Source organism: Corythoichthys intestinalis, chromosome 18, assembly GCF_030265065.1.
Source record: "Corythoichthys intestinalis isolate RoL2023-P3 chromosome 18, ASM3026506v1, whole genome shotgun sequence".
Taxonomy (NCBI): domain Eukaryota; kingdom Metazoa; phylum Chordata; class Actinopteri; order Syngnathiformes; family Syngnathidae; genus Corythoichthys; species Corythoichthys intestinalis.
Genome location: NC_080412.1, coordinates 44815452 through 44841855, shown reverse-complemented (window position 1 = coordinate 44841855; position 26404 = coordinate 44815452). Strand labels below are relative to the sequence as shown.

General features: G+C 38.0%; 1 long non-coding RNA gene across 1 annotated transcript in view; it reads left to right on the top strand.

The window, feature by feature from the left end:
- The first annotated feature begins 689 nt into the window (after nt 1–689).
- Nucleotides 690–26404, top strand: part of LOC130907031 (uncharacterized) — a 61436-nt gene continuing 35721 nt past the window's right edge. Inside the window, exons 1-2 of the long non-coding RNA XR_009061404.1 lie at nt 690–825; nt 4345–4410. This is a non-coding gene — a long non-coding RNA (uncharacterized LOC130907031). The remainder of the gene's footprint in view (nt 826–4344; nt 4411–26404) is intronic.

Sequence of the window (26404 nt, the reverse complement as noted above, 5' to 3'; positions counted from 1 at the left end):
TCTGCCTACATTATTTGTCCACAACAGGTCTAAAAGCTTTGAGGGCCACTTAAGTGTAAAAAAATAGCATGCTAATGAACTATTCCGTTTTTTTTTTTATTATTTGTTGCAGAAGTGATGATTGAAAACATAAACATTGCCGTTTAGAAATGAAGTGTTAAATGTGTATGTTCATCAGTTTTCTAATTATTGTGAGACAAAACATGAATATGAGAATTACTGGTCATTTGAGGACATTTATTTCCATTTTGAATCAAACTGCTAGCTCTTTATCGGTATTAAGATGTTGACGAAATATAAATCTGAAATACTGACAGCTCTAGTATATATAAATATTTAGTCGTGTTGGGAAATTCCTAAACCAGTTTGACCTCAGATAGTCCTTTTGTGCCAGTCCTTTGTAGACCTTGTTGCCTCTGATCCTTTGGGTAACTAAACAGCTTCCATTTGTGCTGCTGCCTTTATTGGTGTGACGAAATGTACCTTCTTCTTGGATGTGTCCGCGTAGTTTTTTCCTCTGCGTACGCTTGCTTACAGGGAAGGACCAAAAAAATATTTGTGAAGAAAAGCATGTATTGCCATGTTAAAATCGGGTATATCAAGTAACACTAGAATGGAAAATTACTGTATTTGGAGGTGTCTTGAGCAGAGCAGTGGAAAAATCTACGCTGCTTTGCTAGCATAAGCTAATAGAACAAAATTAATATTTGATGCTTCTTTTGATTTTAATGCCTTTTTTTCTTGCACCTTTCAGGTTCACGTGTCATTTGGAGCTGAGCTGACTTGCAGAAAGGAAAATTACACCTAGGACTGCTCACCTATCAGGTAAGTATACCGAAAGACCATCAGAAAGGCAATTTCTGAGCAATTCATTCAAAAGTTCAAATGCTAAAAATACACGCAAAAGTTATGAAAGTTATTACATAACTAAAAATGTTTCGGAACAACTTATGGAATGCTTTATCATAGGCAGCTCGTGATGTCGCCTTTACTAAATCAGGATGTCTTTAAAACATCTTACCTATAGAATTCTTTAAAGATGATGAAACAGAATCGTTTCGGAGCTATTTACAGCATCCGTGACTTGTTCTTTGACATTTTTCCAGAAAATACCTCTATTTTTAATGGGTGGAAATCAATAACCTCGTGACAATATGACAGATTTGATTCAAAGGCCTCAAAGGGAAACTCGGAATTAAAGACTTAAAGGATCTAATAAACAACAATTGTTCTCTTTTACTAAAATATATTATTAGAAACACATAAAATATTGCCATTGATTTTGAAATCTATAATACAGTGGTATGAAAAAGTATCTGAACATTTTGGAATTTCTCACATTTCTGCATAAAATCACATTCAAATGTGAGCTGATCTGTGTCAAAATCACACAGATGAAAAAACAGTGTCTATAGGGTTTAATCAGGATAGTATGCAAACAATGACAGAAGGGGCAAAAATAAGTAAGTGAACCATCACATTTAATAATTTGTGGCCCCCCTTTTGGCAGCAATAACTTCAACCTGACGCTTCCTGTAGCTGCAGATCAGTCTGGCACATTGATCAGGGCTAATCTTGGCCCATTCTTTTCTACAAAACTGCTGTAGTTCAGTCGGCTCCCTGGGATGTATGACATGAATCGCTCTCCTTAGGTCATGCTACAGCATCTCAATAGGGTTTAAGTCTGGACTATGACTTGGCCACCCCAGAACGTGTATTTGGTTCCCCTAAAACCATTCTGAAGTTGATTTACTTCTGTGTTTTGGATCATTGTCTTGTTGCAGCATCCGTCCTCTTTTTAGCGTCAACTGTCTGACACACGGCCTCAGATTTTCCTGCAAAACATCTTGATAAACTTTTGAACTATTTCATCCATGAATGACTGGAATTGTCCAGGCCCTGAGGCAGCAAAACAGCCCCAAATCATGATGCTCCCTCCACCATGCTTCACAGTGGGGATGTGGGGGTGTCGATGTTGGTGAGCTGCTCCATTTTACTTCCACAAATGACATTGTGTTATTCCCAAAAAATTCAACTTTGGTTTCATCACTCTATGAAATTTTTTGCCAAAACTTCTGTGGAGTGTCCAAGTGCAAAAGCGTTTTTGCATTTTTAGACAGCAGTGGCTCCCTCCATGGAGTCCTCCCATGAACACCATTCTTGGCCATAGTTTTACATATATTTGATGTGTGTACAGAGATATTGGATTGTGCCAGTGATTTCTGTAAGTCTTTAATAGACACTCCAGGGTTCTTTTGTACCTCTCTGAGTATTCTGCGCTGAACTCAGCGTCATCTTTGGTGGACGGCCACTCCTTGAGAGGGAGGCAACAGTGCCAAACTCTCTCCATTTGTAGACAACTTCTCTGACTGTCGATTGATGAACATCCAGACTTTTTGAGATGGTTTTGTATAATTTCCCACATTTATACAAATCAACAATCCTTGATTGCAGGTCTTCAATCAGCTCTTTTGACCGGGACATGATGCACATCAGACAATGCTTTTCATCAAGACAATTCTTACCAGGTGTGTCTTTTATAGTGGGCGGGGCAGCTTTAAACCACTCATCAGTGATTGGGCACACACCTGACTGGTTTGGTAAAAGTTGGTTTCAATTGCTTTTTAAGTCTGCTCAGGCAGAGGGTTCACTTATTTCCCCCCCTTCTGTCATTGTTTGCATGCCATCCTCAATAAAATATGAAAACTTATAAATCAGGATGTCCAAACGTTTTGCAAAGGGGGCCAGATTGGGTGTGGCAAAAATATGGGGGGGCGACCTAGGCTGACATCCTTTACGTAGAACAATATATTTAAGCAAATTTTAGCAAGCCATTCTGTGTGTCACATTAGCTTTATTATTATGTTATAATTAATAATTTCAACAATCTCGCAACTCGCCTTTGTGGCGTTCTCTTTCGACTCTCGGGCTCTTGCGAAATACTGCTGCTGTGAAATTAAACTAGCTTAAAGTTAATTCAATTTCTCACTGTCTATCTTCCCTATAATCTTGTCGTACATGTCAGCGTGTCTTGTTTGGTAATATCGCCTCACATTGAACTCAACAGCGACTGTATCTTTGCAAATAAGGCGGACACAGTTGTTGCGTATTTTAGTGAAGAAATAGTCCAATTTCCATCTATCCTTGAAGTCAACAGTCAACTTTTTTTTGTTAATTGTCGCCATTTTAGAAAATTGGAAATAAAGGGTCACACGGGGTAATGTTGCTTAGAGTGCTGCTGCCTTTTAGTGGGTAAATGAGGAGCAGCATTTCGTGTGTAAGCTACTTCATATGCTGGTAGCAGTACTACTGACCAATTTATTAAGTCTGTGTGCGGGCCAGACGTTATTGATTTTATGACAGAAGCTGGGGGCTAGATGAAATTTGAACACGGGCCGCATTTGGCCCCCGGGTCGGACTTTGGACATGTCTGCTATAAATGTTTGAGTGGTTTTAGTTAAAGCAGACAGTTTTTTCATCTGTGTGATTTTGACAAAGATTTGATCACATTTGATGATGATTTTATGCAGAAATGTGAGAAATTCCAAATGGTTCAGATACTTTTTCATTCCACTGTATTTAGTACATATTTTGACCTACGCAGGGCGCGGTTTTATATGCGGTCGGCGTGATGACGTAGTTGGCCTGGACTGGGAGAATAGCTGTGCTAGCTAGCAAGCAACGCTAGTATGATGAATGGCATGATTTTGTCACATTCGTGCCAAATTCAGTGGGTGTTGGCTTATAGTCAGGTGCGCCTTATAGTGCGAAAATTACGGTACATGAAAACCATCCTTTTGAACATCCAACGATTGCTGCCAGCAAAATGGATTGGATGTCTATCGCCGTCAATGGAAATGAAACATTCCTCAATGCCAGCCTTCCCTATTGAAATAGAGGTATAAGTATATTGCAACATACTGTATATTTATACGGTAACACTTTATTTGAGAATGGCGTCATGAGACTGTCATAAGACTTATGATATGACACAATTGTGTCATGTTTTAATTGGACGTAAAAGATGCGGACTGGACATAAATTGAGTTAATAACAACATTAACCAGATGACACTTAATGACATCTGTCATGAGCATTCACTAATGCTCATGACAGTGTCATGTCATAATTATGATGGTCTTATGACAGCCTTAAGACAGCACTGTCACATAAAGTGTTACCATTTATACTACTGGCACAAATTTTGCAGAACAGTGAAAAAAAAATTCCAAATGGCCGTCTATCCCCGCCAATGGTTGACTCCGGCACACCTGCAACTCTAATGAGAATACGCGTTCCAGAAAATTGATTTTTTTTTTTTTTTTTTTTTTGTCCACGTCTCAGGAAGCCGCCAAGCTAAACACTCCCATCTCCAATGACCACAAACAAACGTCGCCGAAAAGCAGGAAGGTACGTGCCGTGACTTCAAGGAAATTGAATGCCTCATTTCAAATGAAAATACCAAGAGTTTTCATCACAACAACTAATTCACATGTTCAGTCCGCTCTGGATAATTTGGCGACCGCTTTCCGGAGTCACGATTGCAAATTGTCACCGAAACACCCAAAAACTAATTATTAGATATGTTTTTCAACAGAAACTGCCTTGCAATTAATTGGCTGACAACGAGTAGAGTGTCTCACGCCTCGCAACTAAAAGTTAAGGACGAGGACTCAATCAAAATGGACGGATGCTTCATCAAAACACATTTGTTTGATATTAAATAGACAGGAATATATTATATATTTTTGTAAAAATAAATTAATAAACTAGGGCTGCAGCTGTCGATTATTTTAGTAGTCGATTAATTGATGAATTAGTTAGTTCAAATAATCGAGTAATCGGATAAGAAACATGAAAAATTAAAATACCTGAGCTGAGCCACAAACGGTATAAGAAAATAAAATAAATAAGGATCTATGTACAACAAAAGAAAAATTGACTAACTTACATAGCAAAATTCCGCTAGCTTAAATGCTATAAAATGCTAACGTTTTTATTACAATGCTCCTGACAAATGGTTCAGGCACATATTCCCACAAAAAAATGGCTATATACAGTGCCTTGCAAAAGTATTCGGCCCCCTTGAATCTTGCAACCTTTCGCCACATTTCAGGCTTCAAACATAAAGATATGAAATTTAATTTTTTTGTCAAGAATCAACAACAAGTGGGACACAATCGTGAAGTGGAACAACATTTATTGGATAATTTAAACTTTTTTAACAAATAAAAAACTGAAAAGTGGGGCGTGCAATATTATTCGGCCCCTTTACTTTCAGTGCAGCAAACTCACTCCAGAAGTTCAGTGAGGATCTCTGAATGATCCAATGTTGTCCTAAATGACCGATGATGATAAATAGAATCCACCTGTGTGTAATCAAGTCTCCGTATAAATGCACCTGCTCTGTGATAGTCTCAGGGTTCTGTTTAAAGTGCAGAGAGCATTATGAAAACCAAGGAACACACCAGGCAGGTCCGAGATACTGTTGTGGAGAAGTTTAAAGCCGGATTTGGATACAAAAAGATTTCCCAAGCTTTAAACATCTCAAGGAGCACTGTGCAAGCCATCATATTGAAATGGAAGAAGCATCAGACCACTGCAAATCTACCAAGACCCGGCCGTCCTTCCAAACTTTCTTCTCAAACAAGGAGAAAACTGATCAGAGATGCAGCCAAGAGGCCCATGATCACTCTGGATGAACTGCAGAGATCTACAGCTGAGGTGGGAGAGTCTGTCCATAGGACAACAATCAGTCGTGCACTGCACAAATCTGGCCTTTATGGAAGAGTGGCAAGAAGAAAGCCATTTCTCAAAGATATCCATAAAAAGTCTGGTTTAAAGTTTGCCACAAGCCACCTGGAAGACACACCAAACATGTGGAAGAAGGTGCTCTGGTCAGATGAAACCAAAATTGAACTTTTTGGCCACAATGCAAAACGATATGTTTGGCGTAAAAGCAACACAGCTCATCACCCTGAACACACCATCCCCACTGTCAAACATGGTGGTGGCAGCATCATGGTTTGGGCCTGCTTTTCTTCAGCAGGGACAGGGAAGATGGTTAAAATTGACGGCAGCCAAATACAGGAATATTCTGGAAGAAAACCTGTTGGTATCTGCACAAGACCTGAGACTGGGACGGAGATTTATCTTCCAACAGGACAATGATCCAAAACATAAAGCCAAATCTACAATGGAATGGTTCAAAAATAAACGTATGTAGCTGTTTTGCAAGGAAGAATGGGCAAGAATGTCAGTCTCTCGATGTGCAAAACTGATAGAAACATACCCCAAGCGACTTGCAGCTGTAATTGGAGCAAAAGGTGGCGCTACAAAGTATTAAAGCAAGGGGGTCGAATAATATTGCACGCCCCACTTTTCAGTTTTTTATTTGTTAAAAAAGTTTAAATTATCCAATAAATTTTGTTCCACTTCACGATTGTGTCCCACTTGTTGTTGATTCTTGACAAAAAATTAAAATTTTATATCTTTATGTTTGAAGCCTGAAATGTGGCGAAAGGTTGCAAGGTTCAAGGGGGCCGAATACTTTTGCAAGGCACTGTATAACTATAAACTAAATTAAGAATGCATTAAAAACAAGAGCTCAAACAAAAACTTACGTTGGTCTGAACAGGGAGCAGTTGGATTAAACCATGTGAAATGAGGCAGACCAGAGTGTAAGTGTATCCACCCTAATGAATAAAACGAAATGCAAACACTTTCAAAATAAACCATTACAACGCCACTTCAATTAAACGAATACTCGAAGCAACAAAATATAATTCAAATATTTTTTTCTAATCGAATACTCGAGTTAATCGATTAATCGATGCAGCACTAAAATAAACCCAAGGGGTTGAACAGTGGCTCGGAATTGGGGTGCTGAGGGTGCTGCAGCACCCCCTGGTGTTGGGGAGAAAGAAAAAAGTTTTGCCAGATTATTTGTGTCAAAAATAAAGATGAAAAAAAAAACAAAAAAACACATTGACCAATAACGTATTCACCTTTGGGGATTAAATATATACAATGCTGGCCAAACGTTTTGGCACCCCTGCAAAATTTGTTGGTAGTCTTCAGACTTCATAATGCCATGCACACGGTCAAGCAGTCCAGTGCCAGAGGTAGCAAAGCAACCCCAAAACATCAGGGAACCTCAGCCATGTTTGACTGTGGGGACCGTGTTCTTTTATTTGAAGGCCTCGTTTTTTTCCCCCTATAAACTCTATGTTGATGCCTTTTCCCAAAAAGCTCTACTTTTGTCTCATCTGACCAGAAAACATTCTTCCAAAACGTTTTTGGCTTTCTCAGGTAAGTTTTGGCAAGCTCCAGCCTGGCTTTTTCAAGTTTCTGGGTCAGAAGTGGGGTCTTCCTGGGTATCCTTCCATAGAGTCCCTTTTCATTCAAACGCCGACGGATAGTACGGGTTGACAGTATTGTACCCTTGGACTGCGGGACAGCTTGAACTTGTTCGGATGTTAGTCGAGGTTCTTTATCCACCATCCGCACAATCTTTCGTTGAAATCTCTTATCAATGTTTCTTTTCTGTTCACATCTAGGGAGGTTAGCCACAGCGCCGTGGGCTTTACACTTATTGATGACACTGCGTACTGTAAACACTAAGGGTGTAGCGGTACATGTATTCGTATCGAACCGTTTTGGTACTTGGTAAAGATGTCCCGATCGATGGACATCGATCGGGACATCTTTTCATCATTTTCAAAGTATCGGAATCGGCAAAAAACTATCAGACATGCCTTTTTTTCTTTTTTTTTTTTTTTTTTTAAATTGTTTTCTAATTGTATTTAACGTTACAGACAAAATGTCTTGCACTCATCCAGAGTCTTTAGTTTTGGTTTAAAGTAGGGCTATCAAATTTATCGCGTTAACGGCAGTAATTAATTTTTTTAAAATTAATTATGTTAAAATATATAACTCAATTAACACATGCGTTTACCTATATATAGAGCTAAAAGGCAGCGTAATATGAGTAGAGTGAATTTAGGTAGTCTTTGGAGCCTTTTTTTAATTGGCTAAAGCCTTACAATCCCTCTCTCATCAATTAGAAATATCGTGGGAAGCAATGTAAAGAAGCAAGGTAGTAGTTGATCTTCTTCTTAACACCCTATGTTATTTCCCAACGCAGAGAAGATATATCAATTGGTGCCACTACGCACAGTCATGGTTGCACTTCCCATCATGCATTTGGGCACAACAGTTAAATGGCTACAGTATCATTTACTGAAAGCTCAACAAATACACTATATGGCAATATTTAGTCACAATATACAAAGTCACATTTATCCTTTAACAATTACAAGTTTTTCTATCAGAGAATCCCTCTCACAGAAAGAATGTTAATAGTGTAAATGCCATCTTGAGGATTTATTTTCATAATAAACAAATACAGTACTTATGTACTGTATGTTGAATGTACTGTATATATTCGTCCGAGTTTTATTCATTTTTTTCTTAATGCATTGCCAAAATGTATATGATCGGGAAAAATTATCGGGAATGATTGGAATTGAATCGGGAGCAAAAAAAAAGCAATCGGATCGGGAAATATCGGTATCGGCAGATACTCAAACTGAAACGATCGGATTGGGGGCAAAAAAACATGATCGGAACAACCCTAGTACTTGGTGCTCGGTTCGGAACGGAGTCGTACCGAACGAGTTTCTGACGTAATGTAACCCTTACTTTTCGAGGCTGTGAGTCGATCGGGTTACAGTTTCTTTGTGTAGATTATATTTACTCCGTCTTCTCTACTATAATGAGGACCAACGCGATAGGACAGTAAATTAGAAACGTCAACGGAGCGACAACGTGGCCGCCGCGAGAACACAGTGAAACGCGGCCGTTAAAGTCAATCAGCCAACGCATACCAGTCGCAGTGCGGCCACGTGTTAGACGCGTCCCAGAAGCAGCTCAACACGACGCAACCGAAAAGAACGGCAGAGTTTATTTATTTGACGCGAGACGCGGCCCTCCTGCGTCAATACTACTGGCTAGCAGACCGGAAGTCACTCGTGTAAAAATACGGTGGATCCGGTCGATTTTCAAACTAATATGCAATCGTAACCCACTTTTTGAGTCTAGCAGATCTCTTGAGTGGTAGATCGGGGCACAGGTGACTTGTCTTTGTTGATTTACTGCTGTCTTCTCTGCTATAATAATAACCAACACGGCACCGTATTCAATACAAAACCCTCCTACCACAACAAAACAAGTAGGAACTAATATTCACATCGGAACTAAAGTTATACAACATAAAATATACAATATAAATGAATACTACATTACATTTGTAAAATACAAACACATAATAAAAGAAATAATAGCCCATTTAAATAAAATAAATTGAAATGAGCTAAAACACCTGTAATTAAATAATAAGAATAATACACAGATCCTGCTTACACAATTAAATTAATTAATTTTTGTGTGGCGATTTAACTCGAGAAAATCCACCAATAAAGCTTTTGAAAACCGTTCCTAAGAAGAAGAAAAAAAGATTCATTTGTAAAATACATGTTAAAATCTTTTGTCATTGGGATTGCTTTTCTCTTTAGCACAGGACTTCTTTTTTCTTATTTCTTTCAGAAAGAAAGCTGACCAATACGCGGGGTCTGAAAGGCAAATTGTTGTTGGATTATTATCTTTGAATACCCGCTACTTTTTGAGCAGAATTCTAGCTTTGTATAGGGTATTGTTCCTATTGTTGAAAGCACAAGTGTAATAAACAATTAGCACATTTACGTATATTTTGCATTTTGTTTTCTTACTGTATCGAAAATGAACCGAACCGTGACCTCAAAACCAAGGTACGCACCGAACCAAGATTTTTGTGTACCGTTACACCCCTCGTAAACACAGGAACATTCAGGACATGTAGCCTTGAGATTGCCCATGCTTCCTCACAATTTTGCTTCTCAAGTCCTCAGACAGTCCTTTGGTCTTTTTTCTTTTCTCCATGTTCTATGTGGTACACAAAAGGACACAGGGCAGAGGTTGAGTCAACTTTAATCCATTTTAACTGGCTGCACGTGTGATGTAATTATTGCCACCACCTGTTATGTTCCACAGGTAAGTAACAGGTGCTGTTAATTACACAAATTAGAGAAGCATCACATGATTTTTCAAAGGGTACCAATACTTTGTCAGGCCCATTTTTGGAGTTTTGTGTAAAATGATAATGATTACATTTTTTTATTTCCACCCTCTTTTGTGTTTTTTGCAAGCAAAATAAATGAAGATATCATTACCAAAGCATTTGTAATTGCAATCATTTTCTGGGAGAAATCGAGCATTATCTGACAGAATTGCAGGGGTGCCAATACTTTTGGCCAGCACTGGATGTTAAAGGTCGAGGTCGAAAATGATTACGATGATAGTTCTATAATCGTGCCCAGTAGGGGTGCAACGGTTCAGTTAGCCCACGGTTCGGTTTGAACCTCGGTTTTGGGATCACGGTTCGGTTTTGGTTTTGCTTTTTTTTAACTGCCTTTCTTTTGCTTTTAAAAAAATGAAATAAACACTTAAAATGTAAACATTTTCGACTGTTAAAATGCCTCTTAGCTCTTTGGCTAGTGTAGTGACTGACTACTGAAATACACACACAGTACTAAAAAAGTTACTTGGCAAAGTAACTGGTGATACCTTTCATGAAAAAAACAAACAAACCCAAAAACATAGTAACCTTTGCTATGTTTGGAGGTCATTTAATGTTGTGAATCAACCGTTAAAGTTGATAAAATTGCTCCCGTTTTTGCATTAGTTCCCTTCTGTCTATTTTCGACGTGAAAATTTTAAAACTGTTTCATCCTTTAAAGATAGACTCAAGTCAAGATTTTGCCGATTTAGGAGTATTTTAGATAACAAGTTGCTTAGGTTCGCTCGGAAGGTTTACTACAACAGAGTCTTTCTGAGAAGTTTACTGCTCTAAAATGGCGGCTGTTTACTAACGCTACCGAGTCTGTCATTTCGCATGTAGTTCTATATGCATGAGTTATCTAGGCGTAGATTGTATGCTGTCGGCTACAGTCAAGAAATATTCGAGCCACCTAGCCTAGCATCGCGTTTGCTACAGCGTCTCAACTAGGGCTGCAGCTATCGAATATTTTAGTAATCGAGGAATCGACTGAAAATTCTATCGATTAATCGAGTAATCGGATAAAACAAATTTTTAGGTGAAGAGCAATTATAAATATACATGAGAAAACAAGACATTTCATCTAATTTTGAACCATTTTCAGTCAATCAATGTCTTTATTTTCGATGTATATTGTTGAAAACAGCCAACAATTGCACCTCAAATGTAACTAGAATTAAAAAAAAAAAAAAAGACTAATTCACTGCTTTCACTCAAAAAACCTTGAGACCTTATTAAAAAAAATATATATATATACACCTAAAAATGCCTTTACGCTTGATAACACACATCACTTAAAAGTTAGAATTTTTTCCCACGTGTTTCAATTGAATTTCTATTTGTGTCAAGCCATTTTTAAGTTCTAGTTAAGTTTTAAGTTAGTCTAAATTGTAAGTCCTGATAGGATTTTGAGTTTTTGCAGAGTTCAAAATAAATGTATGATTACAGGCTGTATTGGAGCACATTAGGGACCAGTGCTACTTGGTGTTTTATCCAGCAATGACTACTGAGCTAAAATTGATAGTTAGCATTATTGAGTTTTTATTTTACACTCTCATCACTCCACATCGCTATGTTATGTTCAAGCCTGTATGTAAGACACGTTAGCCAAGCATCGACAGTGGTCATAATTAATAGAAACCTAGCCCTCCGCAGGGCTAACGTTACGTTAATCTTATTAGCGCTTAGCGCTCTTTATTAGCGCTTTAGTGCTCTTTATTAGCGCTTAGCGCTCTTTATTAGCGCTTGGCGCTCTACTGCTTTAAGATGGCGGCTGTTTACTAACGCTGCCCAGACGCGGCCGAGTCTGTCAATGCGCATCTTGTTCAACATACATGTGATCTCTATGAGACTCATCAGACGCTACCTGCGACCAACCATCGTGCGGGCTAGTATTTAGCAACGTCGGCGTTGTTTTTAGAGGCTGTCAGCTGCAGTAAGTTTTTTTTTTTTTTTGCTTCTTCCTCTACGCACGTGACATCAGCGCGTTGTCCCGCATTAAAAGTAGTACGAGCAAAACGTGATGATTAGAGCTGTCAAAATAAACGATTACTCGAGGTGAATAAAATTACTCGGATCAGTTTTTAAACTCGAGTTACTCGAGTTGCTCGAGTATTCGTTTCAGCTCTAGTCTCAACACTCTTCCCTCTCCATGTCTGACTTTTCTCGCGTCATTCAACCAACGTATTAATGAACATAGTCGTCGTTGCAGAAACGGTGACCAAATCCAAACGGATGAAAAAAAAAAAAAAACAATGCACGAAAAACGTGCAGATATAGAACGTAACGTATGTCGTACACATTTAAAAATCAGTGCTCACTTGTACAAATTACGACGAGACCGTACAACTTGATAGGTATGAATTATAGTGGACCGTCACAGTTAGGTAGTAGCACTCTGTAGCACAGGACGTCCAACTATCAGTGGTCAGGTTGAAACTATGTGCTTTAGCGAAATCATCTTCGAATATTTTAGTAATCGAGTAATCGACCTAAAATCCTATCGATTAATGGAGTAATCGGATAAAACATATAATTTTAGGTGAAGAGCAATTATAAATATACATGAGAAAACAAGACATTTCATCTAATATTGAACCATTTTCGGTCAATCAATTTCTTTATTTTCGATGCACATTGTTGAAAAAAGCCAATAATTGCATCTCAGATGTAACTAGAATGAAAAAAAGACTAATTCACTGCTTTCATTCAAAAAACTTTTAGATCTTATTAATATATATATATTTATTGCGAGCTACTAGTTTATTTTTTGATTGAAAATTTTAAAAACTATTAAAACGAAAACATTAAGAGGGGTTTTAATATAAAATTTCTATGACTAACATTTATCTTTTAAGAACTACAAGTCTTTCTATCCATGGATCGCTGTAACAGAATGTTAATAATGTTAATGCCATCTAGTTGATATATTGTTATAATAAACAAATACAGTACTTATGTACAGTATGTTGAATGTATATATCAGTCTTGTGTCTTATCTTTCCATTCCAACATTAATTTACAGAAAAATACGGCATATTTTATAGATGGTTTGAATTGCGATTAATTACGATTAATTAATTTTTAAGCTGTGATTAACTGGATTAAAAATTTTAATCGTTTGACAGCCCTAAGAACAATATATTTAAGCAAATTTTAGCAAGCCATTCTGTGCGTCACATTTGCTTTATTATTATTTTTTATTATTTAATTAATAATTTCAACAATCTCACAACTAGCCTTTGTGGCGTTCTCTTTCGACTCTTGGGCTCTTGCGAAATACTACAGTGAAATAAACTAGCTTCAAGTTGCTTCAATTTCTCACAACGTATCATCCCTGTAATCTTGTCGTACATGTCAGCATGTCTTGTTTGGCAATATCCCCTCACATTGAACTCTTAAAAAACAGTGACTGTCTCTTTGCAAATGAGGCGGACACAGTTGTTGCATATTTTAGTCCAATTTCCACCTATCCTTGAAGTGTCGGCCGTCACAGTCAACTTTCTTTTTTTTATTTTTATGTTCATTGTCATCATTTTAGAAAATTGGGAGTGAAGGGTCACATGGGGTAATGTTGCTTAGAGTGCTGCTGCCTTATAGTGGGTAAATGAGGAGTAGCATTTAGTGTGTAAGCTACTTCATATGCTGGTAGCAGTACTGCTGACCAACTTATTAAGTCTGTGTGCGGGCCAGACGTTATTGATTTTAGGACAGAGGCTGGGGGCCGGATGAAATTTGACCACGGGCCGCATTTGGCCCCCGGGCCGGACTTTGGACATGTCTGCTTTAGATCTTATCCCCAAAAAAATTATATATATATATAAAACTTTTGCACAGTACTGTATATTTTTATAATATTATGTATATACAGGATATACTGTATGTATATATTATATATATATAAGTGGAAGCTTCCATGATCCTAATAAATTTAATGATTAAAAAAAAAAAACATATATATATATATATATATATATATATATATATATATATATATATATATATATATATATATATATATATATATATATATATATATATATATATACTGGGGCTGTCAAACGATTAAAATTTTTAATCGAGTTAATTACAGCTTAAAAATTAATTAATCGCAATTAATCGCAATTCAAACCATCTATAAAATATGCCATATTTTTCTGTAAATTCTATATATATTCTGTAAAATAAATTGTTGGAATGGAAAGATAAGACACAAGATGGATATATACATTCAGCCTACGGTACATAAGGACTGTAGTGGGCATTTCACTCTACTGTCATTTAAATCTGTCTATGCTGTCCTCACTCCGAAGCGTCTACTTTTTCCAAAGCTAGACAGCTAGTGAACGACGCCTTAATAATCACTTCTTCCTTTTTCATCTGATTTATTAATAAAATGGCCTCAAACCATTGTCCTCTTTAGACCATTTACGTAAAACTACAAAAAAAAAGTAAACAAGCATTGCATTAGCAACAACGTTAGCTTAGCACGCTATACAGGTTGACTAAACATAAACAAAAAGCGTCTCATACAAAAAATATAACATTTCGCTTATTAACATAATATGTACATTCTTTACAACAACCATACTTACGGACAAATCTTTTCCAAGGATCATATAAGCACAACAGAGACATCGTGCAGCCATATTGAACTGGCAAGAAAAAAATAAACCATGTCGCAAAGCGACCACGAGAGTTCGCTGTTAGACAGCACAAAACGCCTTCCTGTAAAACTTACCAAAAGGCAGAATACTGTCTGAGAGGGACATGTGCGTTAATTGCGTCAAATATTTTAACGTGATTAATTTAAAAAATTAATTTCCGCACGTTAACGCGTTAATTTTGACAGCCCTAATATATATATATATATATATATATATATATATAATATATATATATATATATATATACCTAAAAATGCCGTTACGCTTGATAACACACATCACTTAAAAGTTAGGATTTTTCCCACGTGTTTCAATTGAATTTCTATTTGTGTCAAGCCATTTTTAAGTTCTAGTTAAGTTTTAAGTTAGTCTAAACTGGAAGTCCTGATAGGATTTTGAGTTTTTGCAGTGTTCAAAATAAATGTATGATACAGGCTGTATTGGAGCACATTGGGGACCAGTGCTACTTGGTGTTTTATCCAGCAATGACTACTGAGCTAAAATTGATAGTTAGCATTATTGAGTTTTTATTTTACACCCTCATCACTCCACAACGCTATGTTATGTTAAAGCCTGTATGTAAGATACGTTAGCCACGCATCGACAGTGGTCATAATTAGTAGAAACCTAGCCCTCCGCAGGGCTAACGTTGCGTGAGCTAGTGACGGTAACGTTAATCTTATTTATTAGCGCTTAGCGCTCTTTATTAGTGCTTAGCGCTCTACTGCTTTAAGATGGCGGCTGTTTACTAACGCTGCCCAGACGCGGCCGAGTCTGTTATTTCGCATCTAGTTCAACATACATTTGATCTCTATGAGACTCATCAGACGCTACCTGCTATCAACTAGCATCGTGCGGGCAAGTATTTAGCAATGTCGGCGTCGTGTGTAGCGGCTCTCTGCTGCAGTAAGTTTTGTTGTTGTTGTTTTTTTGCTTCGTTCTCTATGCACGTAACATCAGCGCGTTGTCCCGCATTAAAAGTAGTCCGAGCAAACCGTGATGCTTAGAGCTGTCAAAATAAACGATTACTCGAGGTGAATAAAATTACTCGGATCAGTTTTTAAACTCGAGTTACTCGAGTTGCTCGAGTATTCGTTTCAGCTCTCATCGGGGCAGACCTAATCTACAGTAAGCAAATGTATGCTAGTAGCGAACGGCTCTAGGAAAATTTCTATCAAGTTGTTTTTAAAACAAAACTTCGTTTCTTCTTTTGTGTTAAAAGTTGCTACATTTTCCACATAAATCCAATTTATTCACACGGTAGCTCAGTCCTCTGTGGTGGCTCCCATGCTGTGCGCGTTAATGTTTCTCCTTGTGTAGTTGAGTCGTCTGTGGCCGCCTGTTGCTCCTGGCAGCCGCGCAAGTCCGAGCCAGCCGTGAAAAAAGTCGGCGTTATTGCCAAAACCACATATGGCGCTGCGATGACTTGATGGCAATTAAAGCGCTAGTAACTTTCGTTCGTGTTGTCCATCAAAGCTGATATTGTTGGAATTGTCAAACGCTAATGATGAGCCTGTAAACGAATGATGGTGATTCAGGGGCGTAGACGTTCAAACGGCTTGGACGTCTACTGCTCGTGCGTTTGTCCCCTGCGTGATCTTCTTCCTGATTTTGCGTGATTAATTAAGTGTTGCTTCAACTGTGGAATTACAATCAGGGAGCTTTCAGAGTAGCAACTTTGTTTGTGATGCACCCTTTAAGGCCCCAAGGCATGACACACTACCTTCCAAGTGCAGCCTTTGTAATTGAAAGACTGTGGCTTGCATTACAATGTCAGCAAAGCATAACTGAACTCACAGTAGAAGCAGCCACAAGCACTCACTGTACTTTGCATCATTTTTCAACTGAATGAGCTTTCGAAGTACAATTTCGAGGAGATTTACATCAGTGACAGTGAGATTGTATGCTTTATTGTCACATTTTTTGCTTGAAATAACCTAAAAAAAATTAAAACCTTGTCACTATCAGGCTGAAATCATGTGAAAACGAATGATGTGTCACAGCCCGAGCCTTCAGATAAAACATGCTTTCAGTGGCATGGAAAAATATCTGAACCTTTTGGAATTTCTCACATTTCTGCATAAAATCACCATAAAATGTGATCTGATCTTTGTCAAAATCACACGGATGAAAATACAGTGTCTGCTTTAACCCTGAGATGCACAAGTTACTGGACCCTACACTCTTCCATAAGTGGGTCAAAAATGACCCATATTAAAACCAATTCGTTTTTATGCCATTTTGATGAAGAATAATCACTTGTATATTAATTAGTATGATATTTAGGGCCACACAAGAATGATTTAATGCTTGAAATATCTTTATGATTCAATTAACATAAAAAAAACAGCAATAGACTTCATCCTTCCTTGTATTTTATCATCAATGAGGAAGAGCTCCCACGCATCTTTTTGGTGAGCCAGCGGTGCTAAGCCCTTGTGGACGCACTGACCAATTTCTAAAGATATTGTGGCTCTGTGTTCTGCCCTGGGTGGGAGGTACAGTAATTCTCTCTATTAAGAGCCCTACCAACTCATTCTGTTGGCCATGATTTGGACTAGAGATTTCCCGATCCGATATTTGGATCGGCTCGAACGCCGATATGGGCAAAAAAATGCGCATCGGTATCGGATCGGCCGACACGGAAAAATTCCGATCCAGACTTCCGATCCAGTTTTTTTCTTCAAAGTCCAGTCCGGGTTTTCCAGCGCACCGATTTACATAATCTATTCCAGTTTTTGCTTCGGTTTCCCTAATATACGGCACACCTTCAACACACTACATTACAGTCTCCCAATTTACCTTTATCGTTAAAAATGTCAGCTGTGTGGGATCATTTCACCTTAAAGGACGACAAAGACGAAGAGGCAGAGTGCAACATATGCCACAATAAAGTCAAGCGTGGTGTTAAAGCTGTAAGAAGTTTTAATACAACCAACCTAATCAAGCATTTAGCGAAATACCACCACAAACAATATTTTACAATACTTTGCTATGCTATAATTTGCTATGCGTGACAAACTGGCACTCGACAGTCCCAAAGCCCAGGGAATAACAAGAGTCATTGCCCAAGAATTCATTCTGGATGACGAGCCATTATCTCTCGTGAGTAAAGACGCACCATCCAACACTTAGAACCACGGTACAACATGCCCAGCCGTCATTACATCCTTGAGCGATTCGGCCGTGGAAGATTCGAGAACCATTCACAAACATCCAAATTCCGATTATTGAAATATGTCAAGTAAAGCAGAACTAATACACAGCGCAGTCTTCGGGACGCAATGAGAAACGGACCGCATTGCGTCCTGAGAGTAAACATCATGCTTGTCATAGACCCGGGTAATGCCAATGCTCAACTCACGGCTTTAGCTCAACTCATGCCGCTGGATAAAAAACACAAGAATATTAATTAATTTATAAGCTGTAATTAACTCGCTTAAAAATTTTAATCGTTTGACAGCCCCAGTATTAATACAAAAATGACAATTTCTTCAAATGTATAAAAAGTTCATCAAAAATTTGAATGGCATTATATCAAAAACATGTTTTTTGAGGAATACCTGGAATATGAATTGATAGCCCTTTTTCATTACGAAGATTTCTCAAGAAAATAACCTCACCGGGTCATTTTTGACCCACTTATGCATCTAAGGGTTAAGAAAAAGCACAAAACAAGACATGTTTCTTTGCCTCTTAGGCTCTCAAGTGTGTCATTGTAATCTGTTTTAGGCAATGCATGAGCGGGTCATTCCGCGCATGCGTTAAATATTTTAACTAGTGTTGCACCGATACCATTTTTTGGGCCCGATACCGATACCTGGCTGTGCAGTATCGGCCGATACCGATACCATTTCGATACCACTCTGTTAGCAAAAAAATATACATATATATATAAATATACAGTGGGGAGAACAAGTATTTGATACACTGCCAATGGGTTTTCCCATTGGCAGTGTATCAAATACTTGTTCTCCCCACTGTATATATACATGTATAAGGGATGCAACGATACAGTTAAGTCACGGTTCGGTACGATTTTTGATGCAATTCAATACATTTAATGCTCTGAAACAGAAAATACAACTTTATTTTTTTTTTTCTTTATTTGCTAACAAGCAAAAATAAAAGTCCCATCATATAAACAAGCATTTTAGTGCATAATATTTATGTGCTTAATTCTTACTGATCTGAAGAAATTTTGTATATAAGTGCTGAGAACAATCTTTACTGTTTGTAAAGTGGGGCACAATGTTGATTACTGCAGCTCTCTTAGCAGCCATATATACCATATAAGCAGGGGTGCACATAATTTTTTTGCCCAGGTTCTCAGAGGAGGACCTGGAGATGTGACTTGGTCCTCATTTAGCTTGAGAGCCGACCCGCCTGATGCGATAAATTTATGACAAGCTTTACTTAGGGCCAATTAACTTTAATTAATTATATTAACAATTAATTAGGGCTGCAGATATCGAATATTTTAGTAATCGAGTAATCGACTGAAAATTCTATCGATTAATCGAGTAATCGGATAAAACAAATATATTTTTAGGTGAAGAGCAATTATAGATATACATGAGAAAACAAGACATTTTATCATTTTCAGTCAATCAATGTCTTTATTTTTGACGTATATTGTTGAAAACAGCCAACAATTGCATCTCAGATGTAACTAGAATAAAAAAAAAAGACTAATTCACTGCTTTCACTCAAAAAACCTTTAGATCTTATTTAAAAAAAATATATATATATATATATATATACACACCTAAAAATGCCTTTACGCTTGATATCACACATCACTTAAAAGTTAGGATTTTTTCCCCACGTTTTTCAATTGAATTTCTATTTGTGTCAAGCCGTTTTTAAGTTCTAGTTAAGTTTTAAGTTAGTCTAAACTGTAAGTTCTGATAGGATTTTTAGTTTTTGCACTGTTCAAAATAAATGTATGATACAGGCTGTATTGGAGCACATTAGGGACTAGTGCTATTTGGTGTTTTATCCAGCAATGACTACTGAGCTAAAATTGATAGTTAGCATTATTGAGTTTTTATTTGACACCCTCATCACTCCACAACGCTATGTTATGTTAAAGCCTGTATGTAAGACACGTTAGCCACGCATCGAAAGTGGTCTTAATTAATTGAAACCTAGCTCTCCGCAGGGCTAACGTAAGATGAGCTAGTAGTGACAGTAACGTTAATCTTATATATTAGCGCTTAGCGCTCTTTATTAGCGCTTAGCGCTCTACTGCTTTAAGATGGCGGCTGTTTGCTAACGCTGCCCAGACGCGGCCTAGTCTGTCAATAAGCATCTAGTTCAACATACATGTGATCTCTATGAGACTAATCAGACGCTACCTGCTATCAACGTAGCATCGTGCGGGCAAGTATTTAGCAACATCGGCATCGTTTGTAGCGGCTGTCGGCTGCAGTAAGTTTTTTTTTTTTCCCCCCTTCCTCCTCTCCGCACGTGACATCAGCGCGTTGTCCCGCATTAAAAGTAGTCCGAGCAAAACGTGATGCTTAGAGCTGTCAAAATAAACGATTACTCGAGGTGAATAAAATTACTCGGATCAGTTTTTAAACTCGAGTTACTCGAGTTGCTCGAGTATTCGTTTCAGCTCTACAATTAATGCTTGATTAACATCAACTGGCACAACAAAATTGCAATTACTTTGAAGTGAAATGTAAAGAAATAAAAAGCACCAATTCAAAATAAAGGGCATTATGTGGCTCCCACATTAACTCCAAGCCTTTTTAAAAGTGGGATGTCCTCCTCATAAGACCTCATTGAACGTGCATGTTTAGCTTTGTAAAATGCGAGCAAAAACATGTTTGTCAGTGCATGTCGCTGTTCATTACCTTTATTCCGCCGTCACTTGTCCATAGGGCGAGTGGGGTCCTGTTTGACATCGATAGTTTGCTTAATTGCCTCATGCTCTCTGTTTTTTTCGTGCTTTTCAAAGTTTGGATGGCTGAAATTCTTTGACCCTTCATAAAATGCGCTGCTCTTATCGGCGACATTGGGATTCTCACGGCACATTTTGTACCGCATTTCCGTGCGAGCATCATTTGCTTCTAGCCACTGTACCTTCTGTAGCCATTTTTCAGCAAAAGTCCTTTTTTTCGGTAGCTCTGGTAACATCTCTGTCGTCTGTCTGTCTTTTGACGGGGTTGGGGGAACACGGAAGTAATTACTCAGTGTGGCCTGCCTCTTCAACATTTTGAGAATTTATTTTCTCGTGTTTGCCGCAAATACAGTGGTCAGCCATCGGTACGCAAAAGCGTATGGAAGCCGTTGAGGGCCAGCGCGTTTGTCTACGTCCAGTATGCATGCACGCATGCGGACCACTTATGTGCACCCCTGCATATAAGCAAAACATCCTATTTGTGGTCCGAGTCCATCTGTAACATGTACTAAATTAACAGTATTTGCAGCATTATCTATAGTCAATGGTATGGCTTGATTTGGCTTGCCATTCAGTCATGGTGGTTTCTAATTCATCAATGTAGTATATGGACTACGCATCGCTCTGGGCTCACGCAGCTAATGGCATGGGATCTAATGTAGCACATCTCGGTTGCTATTTGATGATATCTAGTGTGCGCACGCGAGAGTTGGCATGGGATCTAACATAGGACATCTACGTTGCTACTTGACGATATCTAGTGTGCGCGCTTGAGTGTTTTCTGGCCACAGAAGTCACTTCTGCTCATTACTGCACAACACCAGCATATGACAATCGACTTTCATAAACAGGACGAGTTTGAAGTACGGCGCTCTTGATTTGACACTCATTGTTCATCATGAAACCATGAGTTTGCTTAGTCTCCCACGGTCTTAAGCTCTCTGATCCCATCGACACTACAACAGTAGGCGTTAGCTTAAGCATGCTAATCGTTCGTGAATGCCATGTTAGATGAGCAGCGTAACATCACGAATATGTGTTGTAGTGTACATCCTTAATATAGAAGACGAAGGTGTAAATTTCGTTTGGTAATTTCGAGACAAAGACATACAGATGTCATGCATCGGGATTTGAGAAATTAGCTCTCGTGGGGAGGACAGTACATTTGCGAGCAAGTGATGCCAGTAGATGGTATCGGCGCCCTAAATGTTGGTACTCGTCGATAACGATACCACCAATTCGGGCCGGATCGGCGCCCCCTGCCGATACTGGTATCGGTATCGGTGCAACTTTAATTTTAATGTGATTAATTTTAAAAAATTAATTACCGCCCGTTAACGCGTTAAATTTGACAGCCCTAGTTCAGAGTGAACAAAGTCTCATTATTGAACCCAAATAACACAACAAGGTGTTGAGGTTTGGTGTAGCCGTTCTCGGCGTCAGAGCTTTTTGTTGCAGGTGGAAACATTCCAATCGCCAAGTAGACACAGTCGAGTAGACTCTCGTCTAGACTGTATGTCACTTTTGGGCACCAGACAAATGGCAGCGGGTGGCTTAGCCATTTCAAAATGACTTCTTTCCTGAAAACTCCTACTTGGGGAAAATTGAGCTCGGTAAACACCATATCTCATCAGAAAACATTTTCAAACTCTTACAAGAGAGAAGAAAGTCAGTCATTTGGATACAGATGGAAATGCACTCTTTTCTTTCGCATTGAAAATAAGCCTTCCATGGGCTCAAGGCTTTTTATTTCTGGCAGCCTACTGTATAGGAGTTGAATATTTGATTTATACATGATGTTATCTTTTGATCTTCTTTCACCCACATCCAAGAACAAACCTTGGGACGGCCACCACCAACACAGTTGTAGGCCAAGGTTTCTTCTTTTTGATCGTCCATTTTCACCTTGATTATGTTCATCATGAAAGATATCGGGGGGGGGGGGGACACTCAGTGGGTCTTTGATGGAAAGATCCAGTTGTGCTAGCTCAGTGTCATTAACACATTGAAAATGGTTGACTTCCAATCCATTGGAACAGAGAGGGCTTAATGATTTTTTTTTTTTTCTTTTTTCAAAGAACAACAACTACAACCCCTAGCAAAAATTATGGAATCACCAGTCTCGGACAAGCACTCACTCAGACATTTTATTATGTAGAACTAGCTGTCGCGTGCTTGGTGGGGCTCGCGTGTGACTGGATGTGATTGGGCGCGCTCGGGTGGGTGGTCCCGGTGCCGGGATTGGCGATGGGGCGGCATAGGGTCGGTCACCAACGGGCTTATACTCACAAGGGATTCACAGGATTACTGGGTTCTAGATCACAGAGCTGATTTGTGTTAACTCTACCCCTTTCAATCACTTAGCTTATAGACTCCCCCACCCCCGTCCCCCTCTTTCCCTGGTCAACAGGCCCCCCACATGGTGTCAACCGGAAATACATCTAGCTGACGATAGCACCAACATATTAATAGTTAGTGTAGACGTTCAATGTACCGTAATTTCCCGAATATAAGGTGCACCCGTGTATAATACGCACCCCAAATTTACTTGTAAAATCTAGGGGAAATTATTGTAGCCGTTTATAACGCACCCTAATTTTAGCACCAATAAATAGAAGAATACAAGAAAACAGAGCTCGTGTACAGATACAGAAATGTCATTTTACTGACTGGTGAAACACAGCACAAGCATAGCATTTTGGTAGTTCAAAACATTACCATAAACTGAGAATATTTAGGGTAATAATATGATTTGACAACTTCTCCAACTTCCCAGAATCTAGGAGAAAACAAAACAGATGTGACTTTTCTTTTAAAGGCTGCTGTATCACTTGCTCGTTTCATCATGATGAATAAATGTTTCTTCCATGGATTGATAGGGTAAAATGAAAGTGAGAACGCAAGTCGGAAATCCGAGAGAGCTCATCGCTGTCGACACGACAGTAACAATAGCAACTATTGTTATCTGGGTTAGAGTTTCCCGAGGGACAGATATAGTTGACGGACACAGGAAGTCTGTATGGGGCGCCGTTTGTAAAGCAGCACATGCTGAAAGCTACGACGACATTTTCTCACATTTAACGCAGCAGTTTTTAAAATGTGTGAAAACTTTAGAGTCACTTTTTTTTTTGCACATTTAATCTAAATCTTAAATCTAAATCGTAAATCTTAAATCTAAATCCTTAATGTAAATGTTAAATCTAAATCCTGAATCTTAAATATAAATCTTAAATATAAATCTTATATATTTAAGATCTACATTTTAAATATATCTTAAATGTAAATCTTAAATCTAAATCTTGAAACAGGTGAAACTAAATATTTAGCTAATATGCAAACACAGTCTGAGCTGCTCCAACTTTTATTTTATTTTATTTTTTTTACTTCCGGTCACCAGTCATATGAATTTACATCTTACATAAATATTTAGTTCCACCCGTTTCAAGATTTAGGATTTACATTTAACATTTACAATTTAGATTTGAGATTTATATTTAAGATTTACATTTAGGATATATATAGTTAAGATGCAGATTTAAGACATATATTTAAAATGTAGATTTAAGATTTAGATTTAACATTTAGATTTAAGATTTATATATGGATTTAAATATTTAAGCCTAATACTTGTTATTTAAAAATAAATATTTAAATTGCTAAATAATGTCGTAAATGTGCAAAAAAAGTGACTAAAATTTTCACACCACATTTTAAACACTGATGCGGCGCTAAATGGGAGAAAATGTTGTCGTAATTTTCAGCATGTGCTGCTTTACAAACGGCGCCCCATAAGTCTGTGTGCTTACGTTTGTTATGGTCCGAGTTGCGGAGCTGCAATAAATGTTGACTCAAATGAGTTCAAGAAACTAAATTCTGTGCTTTATGAAGAGTGAAAAAAGCAGAATTTAACACAGACGAAATCATTAGGCCGATCAGAGTGAAATATTACCGAAACAAAATGGTGACGTCACGTACCGTAATGGTCGGCAACGGATCGCCGCATACGTTTCTTCAACACAATGTGGCCGTGTCAATAAAAAAAAAAAAAAAAAAAAAAATCGGTTTATATATATTAGAGCTGAAACGAATACTCGAGCAACTTGAGTAACTCGAGTTTAAAAACTGATCCGAGTAATTTTATTCACCTCGAGTATTCGTTTATTTTGACAGCTCTAAGCATCACGTTTTGCTCGGACTACTTTTAACGCGGGACAACGCGCTGATGTTACGTGCGTAGAGAACGAAGCAAAAAAACAACAACAACAAAACTTACTGCAGCAGAGAGCCGCTACACACGACGCCGACGTTGCTAAATACTTGCCCACACGATGCTAGTTGGTAGCAGGTAGCGTCTGATGCGTCTCATAGAAATCACATGTATGTTGAACTAGATGCGAAATGACAGACTAGGCCGCGTCTGGGCAGCGTTAGCAAACAGCCGCCATCTTAAAGCAGTAGAGCGCTAAGCGCTAATAAAGAGCGCTAAGCGCTAATATATAAGATTAACGTTACTGTCACTACTAGCTCATCTTACGTTAGCCCTGCGGAGAGCTAGGTTTCAATTAATTAAGACCACTTTCGATGCGTGGCTAACGTGTCTTACATACAGGCTTTAACATAACATAGCGTTGTGGAGTGATGAGGGTGTCAAATAAAAACTCAATAATGCTAACTATCAATTTTAGCTCAGTAGTCATTGCTGGATAAAACACCAAATAGCACTAGTCCCTAATGTGCTCCAATACAGCCTGTATCATACATTTATTTTGAACAGTGCAAAAACTAAAAATCCTATCAGGACTTACAGTTTAGACTAACTTAAAACTTAACTAGAACTTAAAAATGGCTTGACACAAATAAAAAATTCAATTGAAACACGTGGGAAAAAATCCCAACTTTTAAGTGATGTGTGTTATCAAGCGTAACGGCATTTTTGGGAAAGATATATATATATATTTTTTTTTTTAATAAGATCTAAAGGTTTTTTTGAGTGAAAGCAGTAAATTAGTCTTTTTTTTATTCGCGTTACATTTGAGATGCAATTGTTGGCTGTTTTCAACAATATACATCGAAAATAAAGACATTGATTGACTGAAAATGGTTCAAGATTAGATGAAATGTCTTGTTTTCTCATGTATATTTATAATTGCTCTTCACCTAAAAATATATTTGTTTTATCCGATTACTCGATTAATCGATAGAATTTTCAGTCGATTACTCGATTACTAAAACATTCGATAGCTGCAGCCCTAGTTCAGACCAACCGGGCACTTTAGACTTCCATTCTCTGTGTCAAACAGCTGAACAGGACAGGTTTTTAAAAAAAAAATAAATAAATAAATAAATATCATGTAGAACTAACTCAGATAAAAACCTTGAAAAAAATATTGAATTACTTCAAAAGTGCAACTCTTTAGCATTCAGACACACTAAAAGAAATTAATAAAAAACATTGTGGTGGTCAGTAAATGTGCAGGGAAATGCAATGCAGATTCTTGACTCTTGACACCTTGTCCAATGCAGAATCATAACTCTTGACACTTTTGTTTGGTGCTGTTCCAGTGAGATTTACAAAGATGACTGCCTGAAGAAAACATCAAAAATCCCTCAGTCCTTGATAATATGGGGCTGCATGTCAGGCAAAGGCACTGGGGAGATGGCTGTAGTTAAATC